The sequence below is a fragment of the Zootoca vivipara genome, chromosome 12, assembly GCF_965207765.1.
Source record: "Zootoca vivipara chromosome 12, rZooViv2.hap1.1, whole genome shotgun sequence".
Taxonomy (NCBI): domain Eukaryota; kingdom Metazoa; phylum Chordata; class Lepidosauria; order Squamata; family Lacertidae; genus Zootoca; species Zootoca vivipara.
Genome location: NC_142595.1, coordinates 8950386 through 8964675, shown reverse-complemented (window position 1 = coordinate 8964675; position 14290 = coordinate 8950386). Strand labels below are relative to the sequence as shown.

Here is a 14290-nt window from a genome sequence, read left to right as displayed (position 1 = left end):
TCCCTCCCTCCGCGGCGGGCGGGCGGGCGGGCGGTGGGAAGGCGCAGTGGGTGGAGCAGAGGAAGGGCGGTTCCTGCAACACCTGGGGGAACGAGGGGGATCCCGGGCACAGCCTGGATGCAAAGAGAGTTGCCGGTGGTTGTCAGGGTTGCAGTTTTTTGGTTTGGACACACAATTTCAGAATGGAAATTTGCCGGCTCCACACCGATATTTTTTTTCCTTGATAAGAAATGCATTGGGAAAACAAAAACCTTGGAATGTATCCCTTTTTACCTGTTGATTTCATTCATTTTGCTTTCTTAAAACCATTGTTTAAAGTTGAATGTTTGTGGACAGTTTTAATGCACGTATCAGTGCCGGATTTACATATAAGCTAAACAAGCTATAGCGTAACTCTCTTGGGGGGCCCCCAAAAAAATTAAAGGAAAAAAAACTGGATGTCCATTTCCAAAATATATGATTTAAAAAAATGAAATAAAACCTACACACAACAACAGTGTTTTGTAGGCTCCTATTATGTGCAAATGGCTTTAGTTACCTATTGGGTCCATAAATTACCATATAGCATATATCCAACACAAAAAACAGCAACAATTTGTTGTTGACAAAGGACAGCTGGACATATAAAGGGGCCCATTACCTTCAGTAGCTTAGGGCCTCGTCAAAACTAAATCCAGCCCTGCACATATTATATTCTTTGTAAACCACTTAGGGGCCTCATTAAGTGGTCGACTCTGCACATTTTGTTCAATACACAAAAAAACTGCTTGAAAATAAATTTTAAAAAGGAAAAACAATAAGAAACACCTAGCAGCCCTTGGTTTATAACATAGGGCACCATAGAAGCCAACTCCTAGGGGCCAAGGTCCTTTTGGCTCCCCGAATAAAATATTTTACCCCCCCCCCAGGTTGATGGGTATTGCCATTCAAATTGTGTGTGTGTGTGTGTGTGTGCCATATCATGTGATTGCTTATGCAGGGTGGGGCTTATCTGCCCCCTCCCAAATATTTTATTCAACTTGGCACCCCGGTATGGCACAGCTACTTTAAAATATGATCATGGGACGTCCAGAAAATGTCAAACCCTGCAGCTACAAAAGAATGTGAATCATTCCCAAAATATGTGATCTTCCTGCCACATTTGCCATCCTCCTCTGTCACAGCAGTGGGGTGCCCACACCCTTTGAGAACCACCAAGGCCAGCCTTGCTCAGCCACATGACGTTGCGGGACTACAACTCCCATCATTCCTAGTCAGCATGGCCAGTGGTCAGGGAATAAGGGAGTCGTAGTTCAAGAACATCTGGGGAACCAAGGTTGAGAAAGGCTGCCCAGGACCATAACAATTCCATTACAATTTGCCAAACTGCGAAGCCTGACATACGGCATACAGCAATTACATAACACAAGGCATCATGTAATGGAGTAGTGTGTGTGTGTGTGTGTGTGTATGTATGTGTGTATATATATATATATATATATATATATATATATATATATATATAATTTTTATTAAATTTACAATAATGAAAAAAGACAACAATACAGAAATAGAACAAAGATAAAGGGGGAAAAGAAAAAGAAAAAAAAAAGACAGAGAAAATCACAAAAATCTCCTATTCTTTTCACATTAAATATAGGGATCTCCTCGGGTTCCCACCTACTACGCTTCCTTGCGAATTTAAAATTTAGCAATTTCCAATACATTTTTAATAACATTTTCTAAAATTATTATACTTCTATCTAATTTACTTAATCCCTAATTCCACAGCTTCTTTATATCCTAAATCTGATCTTAATATATAACTTTAGCATATTTTTTAAAATACAATTTAAAATCTTTCCATTCTTCTTCTGTCGCTTCTTCTCCCCGGTTGCGGGTTCTTCCGGTCATCTCAGCCAGTTCCATATACTCCATCATCTTCATCTGCCAATCATCGACTGTTGGTATTTCATGAGACTTCCAGTTCTTGGCTGGAGTAGTGTATCTTTTGGAAGGAAGTCAGGTTGCAGCGTCAGCTGTGGCTGTAGAGACCGATATGGGAGAGACATGTTTTGTTGCAGCTGGGGCAGATTAAGGCATCTAGCTGTGCTGCTGCAGACGGACCATGCCATTTCTTCTGTCTGCCTTCCTCCCAGCTGTGATTCCTCCTCTGGTCACTGCTATGGATGCCTAACCTGACTATCTGTCTCCAGGCACTGTGGTCTTCTGCAAGGGATTCCCATATGGCGGGGTTAATGTACATGTCACGTTCACAGACATCTTTGTAAAGTGTTGTGGGTCTGTCATCTAGTCCACTCCCCTGAAAAACTGCATTGGTCCATCTAGGAAAGCCAGTTCTGGTCTTATGTACTTGCTCCGTTGCATTATTTGGGGAACCAAGAGTGTAGGGTACAGATTAAGCAGGGTACCTGCTAATCCTACCCCACAACACATCTTAGAACGGCCCAGTTTTTTCCTTTTGTTGGTTTAGGACAGGTACACTGGTTTAAAGAGTTATGCCACCTGAATTGCATCATTATTTCCTTACACCATGGTAAAAAGGTAAAGGTAAAGGACCCCTGACAGTCAGTCCAGTCGCAGACGACTCTGGGGCTGCGGCGCTCATCTCGCTTTACTGGCCGAGGGAGCCAGCGTTTGTCCGCAGGCAGGTTTTCCGGGTCATGTGGCCAGCGTGGCTAAGCCGCTTCTGGCAAAACCAGAGCAGCACATGGAAACGCCGTTTACCTTCCCACCAGAGCGGTACCCATTTATCTACTGTACCTTAGAGTTATTCCAAAGTAGGTAGAGTAGAAATACTGGCTTTATCAAGCAACCTTAGCTCACGAGCAGAATTGTATTGTAAGCCTCTGCACCACAGATATTACTTGCTAGAATACGCCAGCTTCCTTAAAAGTGAGTTTGAAGGAAAGAAGAGATTAGGCTGTGGCATTTCTTTCAGCTGTAAAAACCTGTTCTTAACAATCAGTATTTCCTAACAAGAGAAGCAACCAGAATGCAGCAACACTATTGTGTTTCTTGAAGAAGCAGGACAGGATTTTCAGCAACAGGCTCATTCTCCTCCCACTGTGAAATGAAATATCCAGTTACTACTGTAAGAGTAGGATGAGTGAAAATATTTTAATCCCCCATACCTGTAAAGGTTAAGCACTCCGAGCAAACCTTCGGAGTGAAGACATTCCAGTGCCTAAAATGTACTTCTCCACCCCCAGAAGACGTTTTTCACACGCATTAGGGTAAAGGTAAAGGTACCCCTGACCATTAGGTCCAGTCGCGGACGACACTGGGGTTGCGGTGCTCATCTCGCTCTATAGGCCAAGGGAGCCGGCGTTTTCTCCGCAGACAGCTTCCGGGTCACGTGGCCACATGCATTAATTTGTGGCAAACCCTGTGTTTGCTATGAAACTTTGCTCATTTGGGAGCCATGCCTAATCCTGGTTCCCTAAATAGCAAACGTTTGTGTGTGATATATACATTGAAAAACATACAATTTACCGGTAGTTCTCATGCGTTTTTCATCCTTACACAGTTTCAAGAAGGGCGTAGAAGCATACCCTCCAACACTTCTTATTTATACCCTGCACATCTGACTGGGTTGCCCAAGCCACTCTGGGCAGCTTCCAACATATGTAAAAACATAATAAAACATTAAGCATTATAAAACTCCCCTATACAGGGCTGCCTTCAGATGTCTTCTAAAGGTTGTGCAGTGACTTATCTCCATAGACCTCCAATACATCATGTGATCAGGCTAAAGCTATAATGAAAGGAAAGAGGGAGACTTTTTTAAAAAAAGCAAAAATGCTATTTCACCGGGGGGGAGGGGGAGGTAAAGGACCCCTGGCAGTTAAGTCCAGTCTCGAATGACTCTGGAGTTGCGGCGCTCATCTCGCTTTACTGGCCGAGGGAGCCGATGTTTGTCCGCAGACAGTTTTTCCGGGTCAAGTGGCCAGCATGACTAAGCCGCAAAACCAGAGCAGCGCTGTTTACCTTCCCGCTGGAGCTGTATCTGTTTATCTACTTGCACTTTGACGTGCTTTTGAACTGCTAGGTTGGCAGGAGCTGGGACCGAGCAACGGGAGCTCACCCCGTCACAGGGATCTGAACTGCCGACCTTCTGATCAGCAAGCCCTAGGCTCAGTGGTTTAACCACAGCGCCACTTGGGTCCCTATTTCACAGGAAAGCCTTGCCCAATTAATTGTTTTCTTCCCCAAAAAGTGCAAGGGGTGGTTCAGGTGAGAGAATGAGTTCCCCTGCCACTTTTCATCAATTCTGATAGCCAGAAGATGCCTGCTTTTCTGAGCTTCAGCTTTGTTGTGAATGGGGTGTGTGCAACTTTTGGGTGTTTGAAGCAGCACCATTAAGAACTTGAAATGTGAGAAAGCCCCACCCACGCCACACACCCACTGCCACTTTTCCACTACACTTGCAATCGCGTCATGAGGTGTGTCACCATAAAGTAAATGCAGCTGACTCTGTGAAAACACGCTACCCGGAAAAATGGGCCAGAGCAGTCAGAATTATTACATCCCGTGGATGCAAGGCAAAATCGTTACTAATAATTACGAGAGGCAGGGCCACACAGCTGGCATGAACTCGGCACTGCAAATTGGCATTTTAAAAACAGCAACCAGAAAGCCTTTGAGGATTTAGAATTCAGTGCTTATCAGCCAACTGCATTATTCATCCTTCGAACCAGTTTTTTCCCATAATTAACTGCATTATGCTAAAGGGCAATGAGCTGGAAACTGGAAATACGTTCCCAAATAACCCATTGAGAGCAGAGCAAAGGCATAGCCTTGTTTTAGGCTTCCCATTTCCCTGAATTTCCAGGGCAGGTTTAGAGCGTCAGTTTCTTGGTGAGGAGAAATGTACTTGTGGTGATTCATTTGGGTTTTGTTTTCAGCAACAGCTATTTATTTATAAATATATAGGTAAAGCAGATGGCAAACAGGTTGTGCTAGTTTGAAAGCAGCCTCGGCTATGTGCACGCTATACAGTAGCTGTAAAGCACATTTGAAACACATTCTTATTTCCCAGAGAATTCTGGGCACTGTAGTTTACCCTTCACAGAGTTACAATTTCCCATCAACCCTAAATAAACTACAGTTCCCAGAATTCTTTGAGGGAAAGAACATGCTTCAAAGTGCTGTTAAAGGTATAGGGTGAGTAGACAGCCTCGGTCTCCCCAGGGCCGGTGCTAGGGGTTTTTGCGCCCTAGGCGAGATCACCTTCTGGCGGCCCACAGGGGGTGAGAGGGAAATAGAGAGTGTGTGTGTGTAAGGGCGGGAGGGAGGGAGGAGGGGTGAGAGGGAAATAGTGTGAGAGAGGGAGGGAGGGAAGAGAGAGAAGGAAGGAAGGAAGGGGTGGGTAAGAGAAAGAGAGAGAGAGAGAGAGAGAGAGAGAGAGAGAGAGAGAGAGAGAGAGAGAGAGAGAGAGAGAGAGAAGCAAGAGAGAAGCAAGAGAGAGAAAAGGGGGGGAGCCTGCTCTTGAGAGAGGCGGGGGAATGAGTGCGCCGAAAGGAGCGCTTTCAGGGTGCTGATCCTGTCGCCACATCTTGCAGGGGCGGCCATGTCTCCCTTCTCCCTGGCTCACTGTAGGGCGGGGGCAGGGAAAGTGGCCCAGATGGAGCCCTCCCTCGCTGCCCGCTTGCTTTGGGCAGAGTGGCGAGGGAGGGCTCCATCTGGGCCGCTTTCCCTCCCCCCCACCCCACAGTGAGCCAGGGAGAAGGGAGACGTGGCCGCCCCTCCCTGCGAGAGGTGATGACAGGATCAGCGCCCCGAAAGCGCTCCTTTCGGGGCACTCATCCCGCCACCGCCTCTCGCAAGAGCAGGCTTCCTCCCCCCCCCCCGGCAGGCTGGCCAACGCCTCTCCATTTTGGCGCCCTAGGCAACTGCCTAGTTCGCCTTAATGGACGCGCCGGCCCTGGGTCTCCCCCCAAAAAAACCAACAAACCCTTGCAACAACCTCAAGCTATTTCCTGCCAGATTCTTGTCAGCTTAAAAACACAATCTGTTTCTCTAATGACCGCTCCACACATCAAATGAGGGGGCGACCTTTGCTTCCCGGGTAGGATGCCAGGGGTCTCCACCTACCCCAGCTTAGCGTCCAATCCCGCCTGGGGAGGTGTTGCCAGAGGATGGCCAGGTAAGGGGAGGGACTTTCCAGCTCACACAATAGAATTTGAATCTTACCTCCAAGCACCAGTTGGCTCCAGAGCTTCTCCCACCCTCCACACCCTCATTCAAGTCTCTTTTACAGGTGAACCTTTTTTCCCACAGGTACACAGGCGCTGCTACGTCAAGGTCGCTGTTGAAGGGCCAGAAAGGAATTTTCCCGCATTGGCAGGTTTTGTCTTTCCCGTAGCAGTACGTCACACCTTGGCGGTTTCAGGCCTTGGGCGGAATTCTTTGGCGATTTTCCTAGAGGGAGGGGTGTGAGGAGGAGACCTCACCCCCTTGCAGCAACAAGATCGGGGTATTGGGGGAAGCGTTGACCAAGCCAATATGTATCATCGCTTCCCCCTTCCGGCGGTGGCGAACAGGGGGCAGGCTCTCTCTGCTTGAACATATGTTCTCCAGAGCCACCCCCAACCCCATACATTTGGATAACCCCGAAGCCTCCCAGAACCCCGGCTGGGGGCTGGAGAGGATAACGCCCAATGCCTAAGCCAAGGTCTCTCTACATCTGAATCTTAATAAAGTTGTGGCCAATTCGAATCCCATAGCATGTTGTCTTGCATCATTATTCTGCTCAGGGGGTCGCCTGGGGTTTGGGGGACTCCGCCTGTCCACGCAATTGCCTCTTTTTGCCTCCTCGTGGCCCGCACACACTTGGGTAGGTGTAACTTACATTCCAGACATTTAAAAGAACTGAAAATTATCATAATGAACCATTATCTCAATGAACAATTAGTGGTTAGTGCAGTTTATCTTTCTTTCTTTTTTAAATCATTTTTTAAATTTTCCAATAAAAACAGTCAATTAACATATCCATCAAATCATAATCATAATCCAATTAAAAACAATAAAATAAAATAAAAAACAACCCAATTACAATCCGAATTATTAATTATTAATTTTTCCGTTCTTCCCATAGTCTGGACCTCTGAAGTATATCTCCAGTGTCTTCATTCCTGCCTTCTTCTTCTTGTTCTCATATTTTCCACATTCCGATCTTAACGCTTTAAAGTTCTCCATCCCTGGCTATGCTATTCTCAATCATGTCGGAAATCATACATCTTTTCATCCATCAAGTATAGTTTATATTTCAAGTGTCTATTTGCCAGTGCCGCTTTTCCTGACAATCCGGGCTGTTGTCCAAGTCTATCGTTTGACATTTAATGATGCAGCAACTCCCAAGTTGTTAAATAATTCCAATCCGGGCTATTGTCCAAGCCTGTCGTTTGAAATTTAATGACGCAGTAACTTCCACATTGTTAAGTTGTTACTGATTTCCCATCGTTAAATTGTCGAGCATACTGTTTGCAATATTGCAATATAAATGAACCGTATTCCACAGAATAAAAAAAATCCTTCCAGCAGCACCTTAAAGACCAGTCGTTTACAGTCGTCAACAGCTATCAGTCAGTCAATCACCCATTTCCACCACCCTTCTGAGTGATACCCCCTCCCCACCCTTTCTCTACATATAGCGTCTGGGGACCTCTATTTCAGTGTATCTGAAGAAGTGTGCATGCACACGAAAGCTCATACCAAAATAAAAAACTTAGTTGGTCGTTAAGGTGCTGCTGGAAGGAATTTTTTTATTGTATTCCACAGATATAAGCCATTTGGCGACCAATCAGCTTTCCCAGAGACCACACAATCCCCCCTCTGGGCCCTAGAAGGGGGTTTGCTAGACATCCATTTAGCCTTCTCTCTCACTCATAATAAAGAAATTCTGCAAACAGATGTACTATATGTTATACCAAATTGTTGTCTCAAATCATTATAAAGTCAGCTAGCAAGTATTTCCCACTTCCCTCGAAAAAGGGAGGATTTTTCATTTTTCCGTACTGCGTCATATTAACAAGCGCCATCTTGTTTCTTCTTTTATCTTTATCAAGTCTTTCAAGTCTAAGTAAAGCTGCACAATTGAATACTTAATTATAAATAGAAGTTCATCTGTACTTTTCAAAAAAAGGTGGGGGTTCTAAATAAGGCTTGGCATAGAAAAACAATTGTAGGTATTGAGAAGAAGAAGAAAAGAACGTATCAATCGCCTCCGTAATCCAAATACCATGATGAGAATCTCTTTGAAGTCCGAGCTTAAACACCAGGGACTGTGCAGTTCTGCAGGTTTTTTCTCAGTCTTCTTCGGTCCAGACTATGTCTGTTTATTGTCCAAATCTAATTATTTTATCAAACAGATATTTCCTGCTATGAGAGTGACTTCGGAGAGTGCCAGCCGTGTTGTGCTCTGGGACCCAGCGTCCTGCCGCATGCACCTTGATGCAAGCTGGCAATCTCAGATGGTCTGCAGGTCTATGAGACAGTTCTCCCCCACCCTGGGGAGTCTGCCAGGGCTAATATCAACCCTGAATTACTGGCACGGCTGAGGTCCGCTAGTGTGGGAGTCAGCCATTTCTTACCACTGGAAACCGGAAACCGGTTAGTGCAGTTTATCAAGCCACATCCTATGCTTGTTTATTCAGAAGTAAGATGCTTTGCACTGTTCCATTTTTTCAGCTCCTAACAAGCATTTCTGGGTGCTTCCAGATGACCTGTTTATCGAATTTCCATCCTGATTTGTTGGCAAGGAGATTAGACTACGATGGCCATCAACACAGCATCTGTTTGCAGGGAGGTGAGATGTTGTTGCATCAAAGCAAGTGTTATCTCCACACTTTCCTCTGCACTTCCCATGGTGTACGAAATCCGGACTCTGGAGGAAGTGGGTTTGTCACACAATACTATAATCAACTCTAATTGCACACCCTCATTTTGCTGGCATGTGATTGAATGACACTTGAAAATAGTCACAATCTGAAAGCACCCTCTATGAACAACCCTTGTTAATTCGGGGCATGGACACCAGTAGGGAAGGATGAGTAAAGAGCAGTGAAGGATTGCTTATCCGCACCATCTCAAAAACCACCTTGCAACTTGCGTTTTTCAGCTTCCGAAAAACGTTTGAAAACTGGAACACTTACTTCCGGGTCTGCCAGCTGGCCTGGTGCTGGAAGCCAGCTCCCCACAGAGCACGTCCTTGGAGGTCCATTCTGTGGGCATGACCAAGCCAGCGTTGACGTCGCTGAGACAAGAGTGCAAACATGCTGGGAATGTGGACTTGAGAGACCACATCTTTGTTTGAATTCTGTCCTGCCATTTGATACCCAAAATCTTCCTGATGCACAGTATGTGGAAGAAGAAGAAGAAGAAGAAGAAGAAGAAGAAGAAGAAGAAGAAGAAGAAGAGGAGGAGGAGGAGGAGGAGGAGGAGGAGGAGGAGGAGGAGGAGGAGGAGGAGGAGGAGGAGGAGGAGGAGGAGGAGGAGGAGGAGGAGGAGGAGGAGGAGGAGTTTGGACTTGATATCCCGCCTTTCACTCCTCTTAAGGAGTCTCAAAGCGCCTAACATTCTCCTTTCCCTTCCTCCCCCATAACAAACACTCTGTGAGGTGAGTGGGGCTGAGAGACTCCAGAGAAGTGTGACTGGCCCAAGGTCACCCAGCAGCTGCATGTGGAGGAGCAGGGAAGCGAACCCAGTTCACCAGATTATGAGTCTACCCCTCTTAACCACTACACCACACTGGCTCTCCACACATAGCCCTGAAGGAACACCAACAGAGAGAGGGAAAGAATAAGTAGAGCTCTCCCCCTAGGGAAACATTAAAATAATGAATACAGATGGACTGAGAAAAACTGAATAAACCCAGCACTGTGGGACCACTGGTTTTAGGTGTAAAGCAGTGTTTCTCAACCAGTGTGCCTCCAGATGTTTTGGGACTACAACTCCCATCATCCCTAGCTAGCAAGACCAGTGGTCAGGAATGATGGGAGTTGTAGTCCCCAAACATCTGGAGACACACTGGTTGAGAAACACTGGTGTAAAGAAATGGACAAATAGCATGTGAAATACTTGACTCTGCTGACCCCTGCAGGGCACTGTGGAAAACCGCAGTGCTTATACAGTGGTACCTTGGTTCTAAATGCCAAAAACCCAGAAGTGTTCCGGTTTTCAAACGTTTTTCAGAAGCCGAATGTCCGATGCTTCTGATTGGCTATTGTTTCTGGGACTTCTGGAACGGACTTCTGGAACCGATTAAGTTTGGAGCTTTTCTTTTTGCTATTTATTTTACGGTTTTTTTTGTTTTTGAGGCTTTTTCGGTTAATTTGTTCTTGTGACTTTGTGGAACCCAGTTCAGCTACTGATTGATTGATCGATTGTGTGACTGCAGAAATGGATAAAAGCCCCCCATCCAAGCAATGACTATCATCAGCGCAGGTAAGGAAAAAAATAATTTCAATTTTTATCACCTATAATACTGTCTTATTTAGTTTGTAGTACAGCACATTGATTATTGCTTTCATTTTGTGGACCCATGGTCTCGTTAGATAGGAATATTCATGGTTACAGGTAGGTAGCCGTGTTGGTCTGGATCGAAGTAAAATAAAAAAAATTCCTTCAGTAGCACCTTAAAGACCAACTAAGTTTTTATTTTGGTATGAGCTTTCGTGTGCATGCACACTTCTTCAGATACCTTCTTCTTCACCTAGCAGTATCTGAAGAAGTGTGCATGCACACGAAAGCTCATACCAAAATAAAAACTTAGTTGGTCTTTAAGGTGCTACTGTAGGAATATTCATGTTAAATTGCTGCTTTAGGGGTTGACTTTCGGAACGGATTAAGTTTGAGAACCAAGGTACCACTGTATAGCATTCCAAACACACACACACAAAATATGAGAAAGATTCGCTCTGTTGTAATGTTCCTAGGGACTCAGGGAGAGACAGGCAGCAATTTTTAAAAAAACTATTTTGAAAAGGGAAATCAATTCTAAAGCTATAAACTTACCTAACACTTACCTAACATATTACCAAATGCTAGGTAAAGTGTGTATAAACAAGCATATATTAGTGAAGATCACACATACAAAAATGCATTGTATTAGCACCAGGTAATTGTATTAGCGTGTTGCAGGGACCCAGGTGGCGCTGTGGGTTAAACCACAGAGTCTAGGGCTTGCTGATCAGAAGGTCGGCGGTTCGAATCCCTGTGACGGGGTGAGCTCCTGTTGCTCGGTCCCAGCTCCTGCCCACCTAGCAGTTTGAAAGCACATCAAAGTGCAAGTAGATAAATAGGAACCGCTCCGGCGGGAAGGTAAACGGCGTTTCCGTGCGCTGCTCCGGTTCGCCAGAAGCAGCGTTGTCATGCTGGTCACATGACCCGGAAGCTGTCTGCGGACAAACACTGGCTCCCTGTTTCGACTATTCTTCGTCAGCTGGAATATTATCATATTTACATATGTAAAAGACAGAGACTATGTTTAAAGGTTAGTTACTCACAGATATACCTGTTATGTTTATTTAAACATAGTCTCTGTCTTTTACATATGATAAAACTTTATGTTTAGAGATCTGAATGTATTTTTATTATAAGGAGAATTATTCTAAGATTTATTTCAAATTTCTTAATATTCCAGCTGACAAAGAATAGTCGAAACAGGGCCTTGTCCTGATTTTTACTGGAATTTAGCTTCATTTGCCTTCAATATTGGGATTGATTCCTATTTAAACTCCGTATCACATCAATAAAACCTTGTGAAGATTTATTTGAAATCCATCTTCTTTTGGTCTGAGTTCTTGCATTTTATCGTTTATTTCTGGACTTGCCCAAGAACTCCAATTTCTACTGTTTCGGCGACGGCAGCTCGTGGGGGGGCTGGCTGGCCCACCCACGGCCACCGCTGCGGCAGGGGCGCTCCGCTGAGCCCAGCTGGGCAGCGGGCGCCCTGGAGAAGGCCGCAGCTCAACAGTGGGTGCTTTGCTGGGCCCACTAGAATCATGCCATGCTTGGCAGTGTGAGGGTTGGACTAGATGACCTTCCCGGGCCCCGATGGATTCATGTGGTGCGTATTGCGATTCAGTGGGCATGAATTTAACCTTTTTATTCTCTTTACACAGTTTAGCGTGCGTGTGCGCAGTTAGGTTGCTTGGTTCTGTCCTGAGTTTATGTTAATAGAGCAGACGAATAATAATAAACCAATAAATACATGAATACATAAAAACAGCTACTTTAATAAGGGTAATAAATTTTATCAGGCCAGAAATTCAAGTGCGCCTGTAGCAGTGGTAGACGCCCTTGGTCCCTTCAGGTCACAGGCCATGGCCACTGGTGCTTGCCAAGAAAAAGGTGAGGGATGAACAATTGGAGGGCCCCTCCACTTCGGAAGCTAGGCTCTACAGGGCCTCCCCTAAGGTAATGAGACGTGTTTCCCCAGTAGAGTCTGTTTCCAGCCCCGATTCGCGCAGAACACGACGCGGGAAGAAGAGGTAGCGCAGTTCAAAGAAGCATGGGCGCAGGCGACACAGGGATTCTTCGGGTTCTTCGGACCTTTCTGGTACGTATGCCTCCTCAGGTGATGAGTCGGTGGAGGAGCGCTGCAAGGGTTTCTGGGTCACTACACACAAGGAGCCTGGCCTGGATTTGGGAACGGCGTACTGGCCGTCACCGCCGTGCATTTGGGGCCAAGGAGCCATGAGGTGAAGATGGGTGATCTTGGGAGGACTCAGCCGACGGCCATGATCCGGCAACTACTCAAAGGACAGCAGCCAACTTCTCTTAGTCCTGTGGAATTCAAGAGGGAGGGGGTGAGAAGAGGCCAGGAGCAGCTGGCCAGGTGCTCAAATTTCTATCTCTGACCCCTCCTTTTTGTGATGTATCAATGACATATCAGTGCCATACTAGTGATGTATCTTTAGGGGTGTACCTAGGTGGTGGGATGCAAAGAAAAAGGGAAGACCCCATTTGTTCGGGGTCTCCTTCTTGCTTCACCTGGTTGCAGGTGGGGCCCTGTCGTGACAGTATTTTGCTTGAATAAAGACCAAGCCTACTAGCTGCTGTTTTGCTCTGATACTCTTGGCTGGAGTCTTGTTCTGACCCAGGGATCCCTCAGATTTTCCGTTAACACCCCTGTCCCGTTACCTCAGAGAAACGTATCCTCCGCTTGGGCTCCAGTCCCTCCCGGGATGCGGCGGCTCCCAGGCTGAGCCGTTCCCTCGCTGCAAAGAAAACAGAGACATCAGCAGGCGCCTAGCCCCCAGCCACGCTAGCCCCAGTCTGGGGCAGGAGGGTGGGGGACCTGGGAAGGGAGCATTTCCTCCTACCTGATCTTACAAGTATCCCCAACCTGGCCACCCCCTCCGTATGGGCAATTTGGCTCCTCCCCAGCTGGCATAGCTCAGAAGCAGCAGCCAAAGTTTCCCTCACTGTAATAACTTGAGATTGAATTTGGGGAAACTTTGGCTGCTGCTTCTTTGCCAGACACGGCCGGAGAGGAGCCATGCCCGTATGGAGAGGGGGCAGTGGGGAAGAGTCGCGAGGGAACGCTGCCGGGAGCCGCCGGGATGTTGTTGGGTTCCTCATCCCGGGAGCTGGACCTGGAGCCTCATGCCTGGAGAAATTAAGAGAAAAATGGGCTAAGAAGGCAAAGAAAGAACCTGAAATGCAATGTATTTCTTTCACCTTTTGAGGTTTCATAAGATTTCTCAACCTGGCTCTGTCGGGCGTTAATGTTTGGGGGGCATCATTTCTAAAGGAGGAGGAGGAGGAGGAGGAGGAGGAGGAGGAGGAGGAGGAGGAGGCGAGAATAAGCACAACATGCCCTTGTTTGAGATCTAGGTGGTCCTGGACAGCTATAAGCCTAAACTGAAGCCCACCATCATGGCAGGCTACACTAAAATAGTAAACTGAAGCCCAAACATGGAGAACTCTCTATTTCCCAAAATATTTAGGTATGGACTAGTAGGCTGGTATAGATTCTGTTCCCCAAGGCAATAGCCGGGGGGGGGGGGGAGAGAAGTGGACCACCAAGAAACACTTCCCGTAAAACTACAGGAATCTCTCTAAATCAGGCCTTCCTCCTCCTGCTGGCAATCCCCACCCCTAGCAATAGGAGACCCACTTCTTCCCCCGGTCCAGTTCCACACACCACGTCCGCTTCTGTCGGAAGGAAGGAAGGACGTATGGGGAGGGAGAAATTCTGGGATTCATCTCCACAGAAGCATTCCCTAGCAGAGCCCGATTGCCCAATGGGCAGAGCAGGCCTATTTGGCTTATGGCCCCTGCA

The 14290-nt window shown here is 46.5% G+C and overlaps 1 long non-coding RNA gene across 1 annotated transcript; it reads right to left on the bottom strand.

Moving 5' to 3' along the window:
- Window positions 1–12120: 12120 nt before the first annotated feature.
- Window positions 12121–13356, bottom strand: LOC148683774 (uncharacterized). The gene is made up of 3 exons (XR_015946683.1): window positions 13329–13356; window positions 13147–13223; window positions 12121–12789 (listed from the first exon to the last, which is right to left on the bottom strand). It is a non-coding gene; the product is annotated as an uncharacterized LOC148683774 (long non-coding RNA).
- Window positions 13357–14290: the final 934 nt, after the last annotated feature.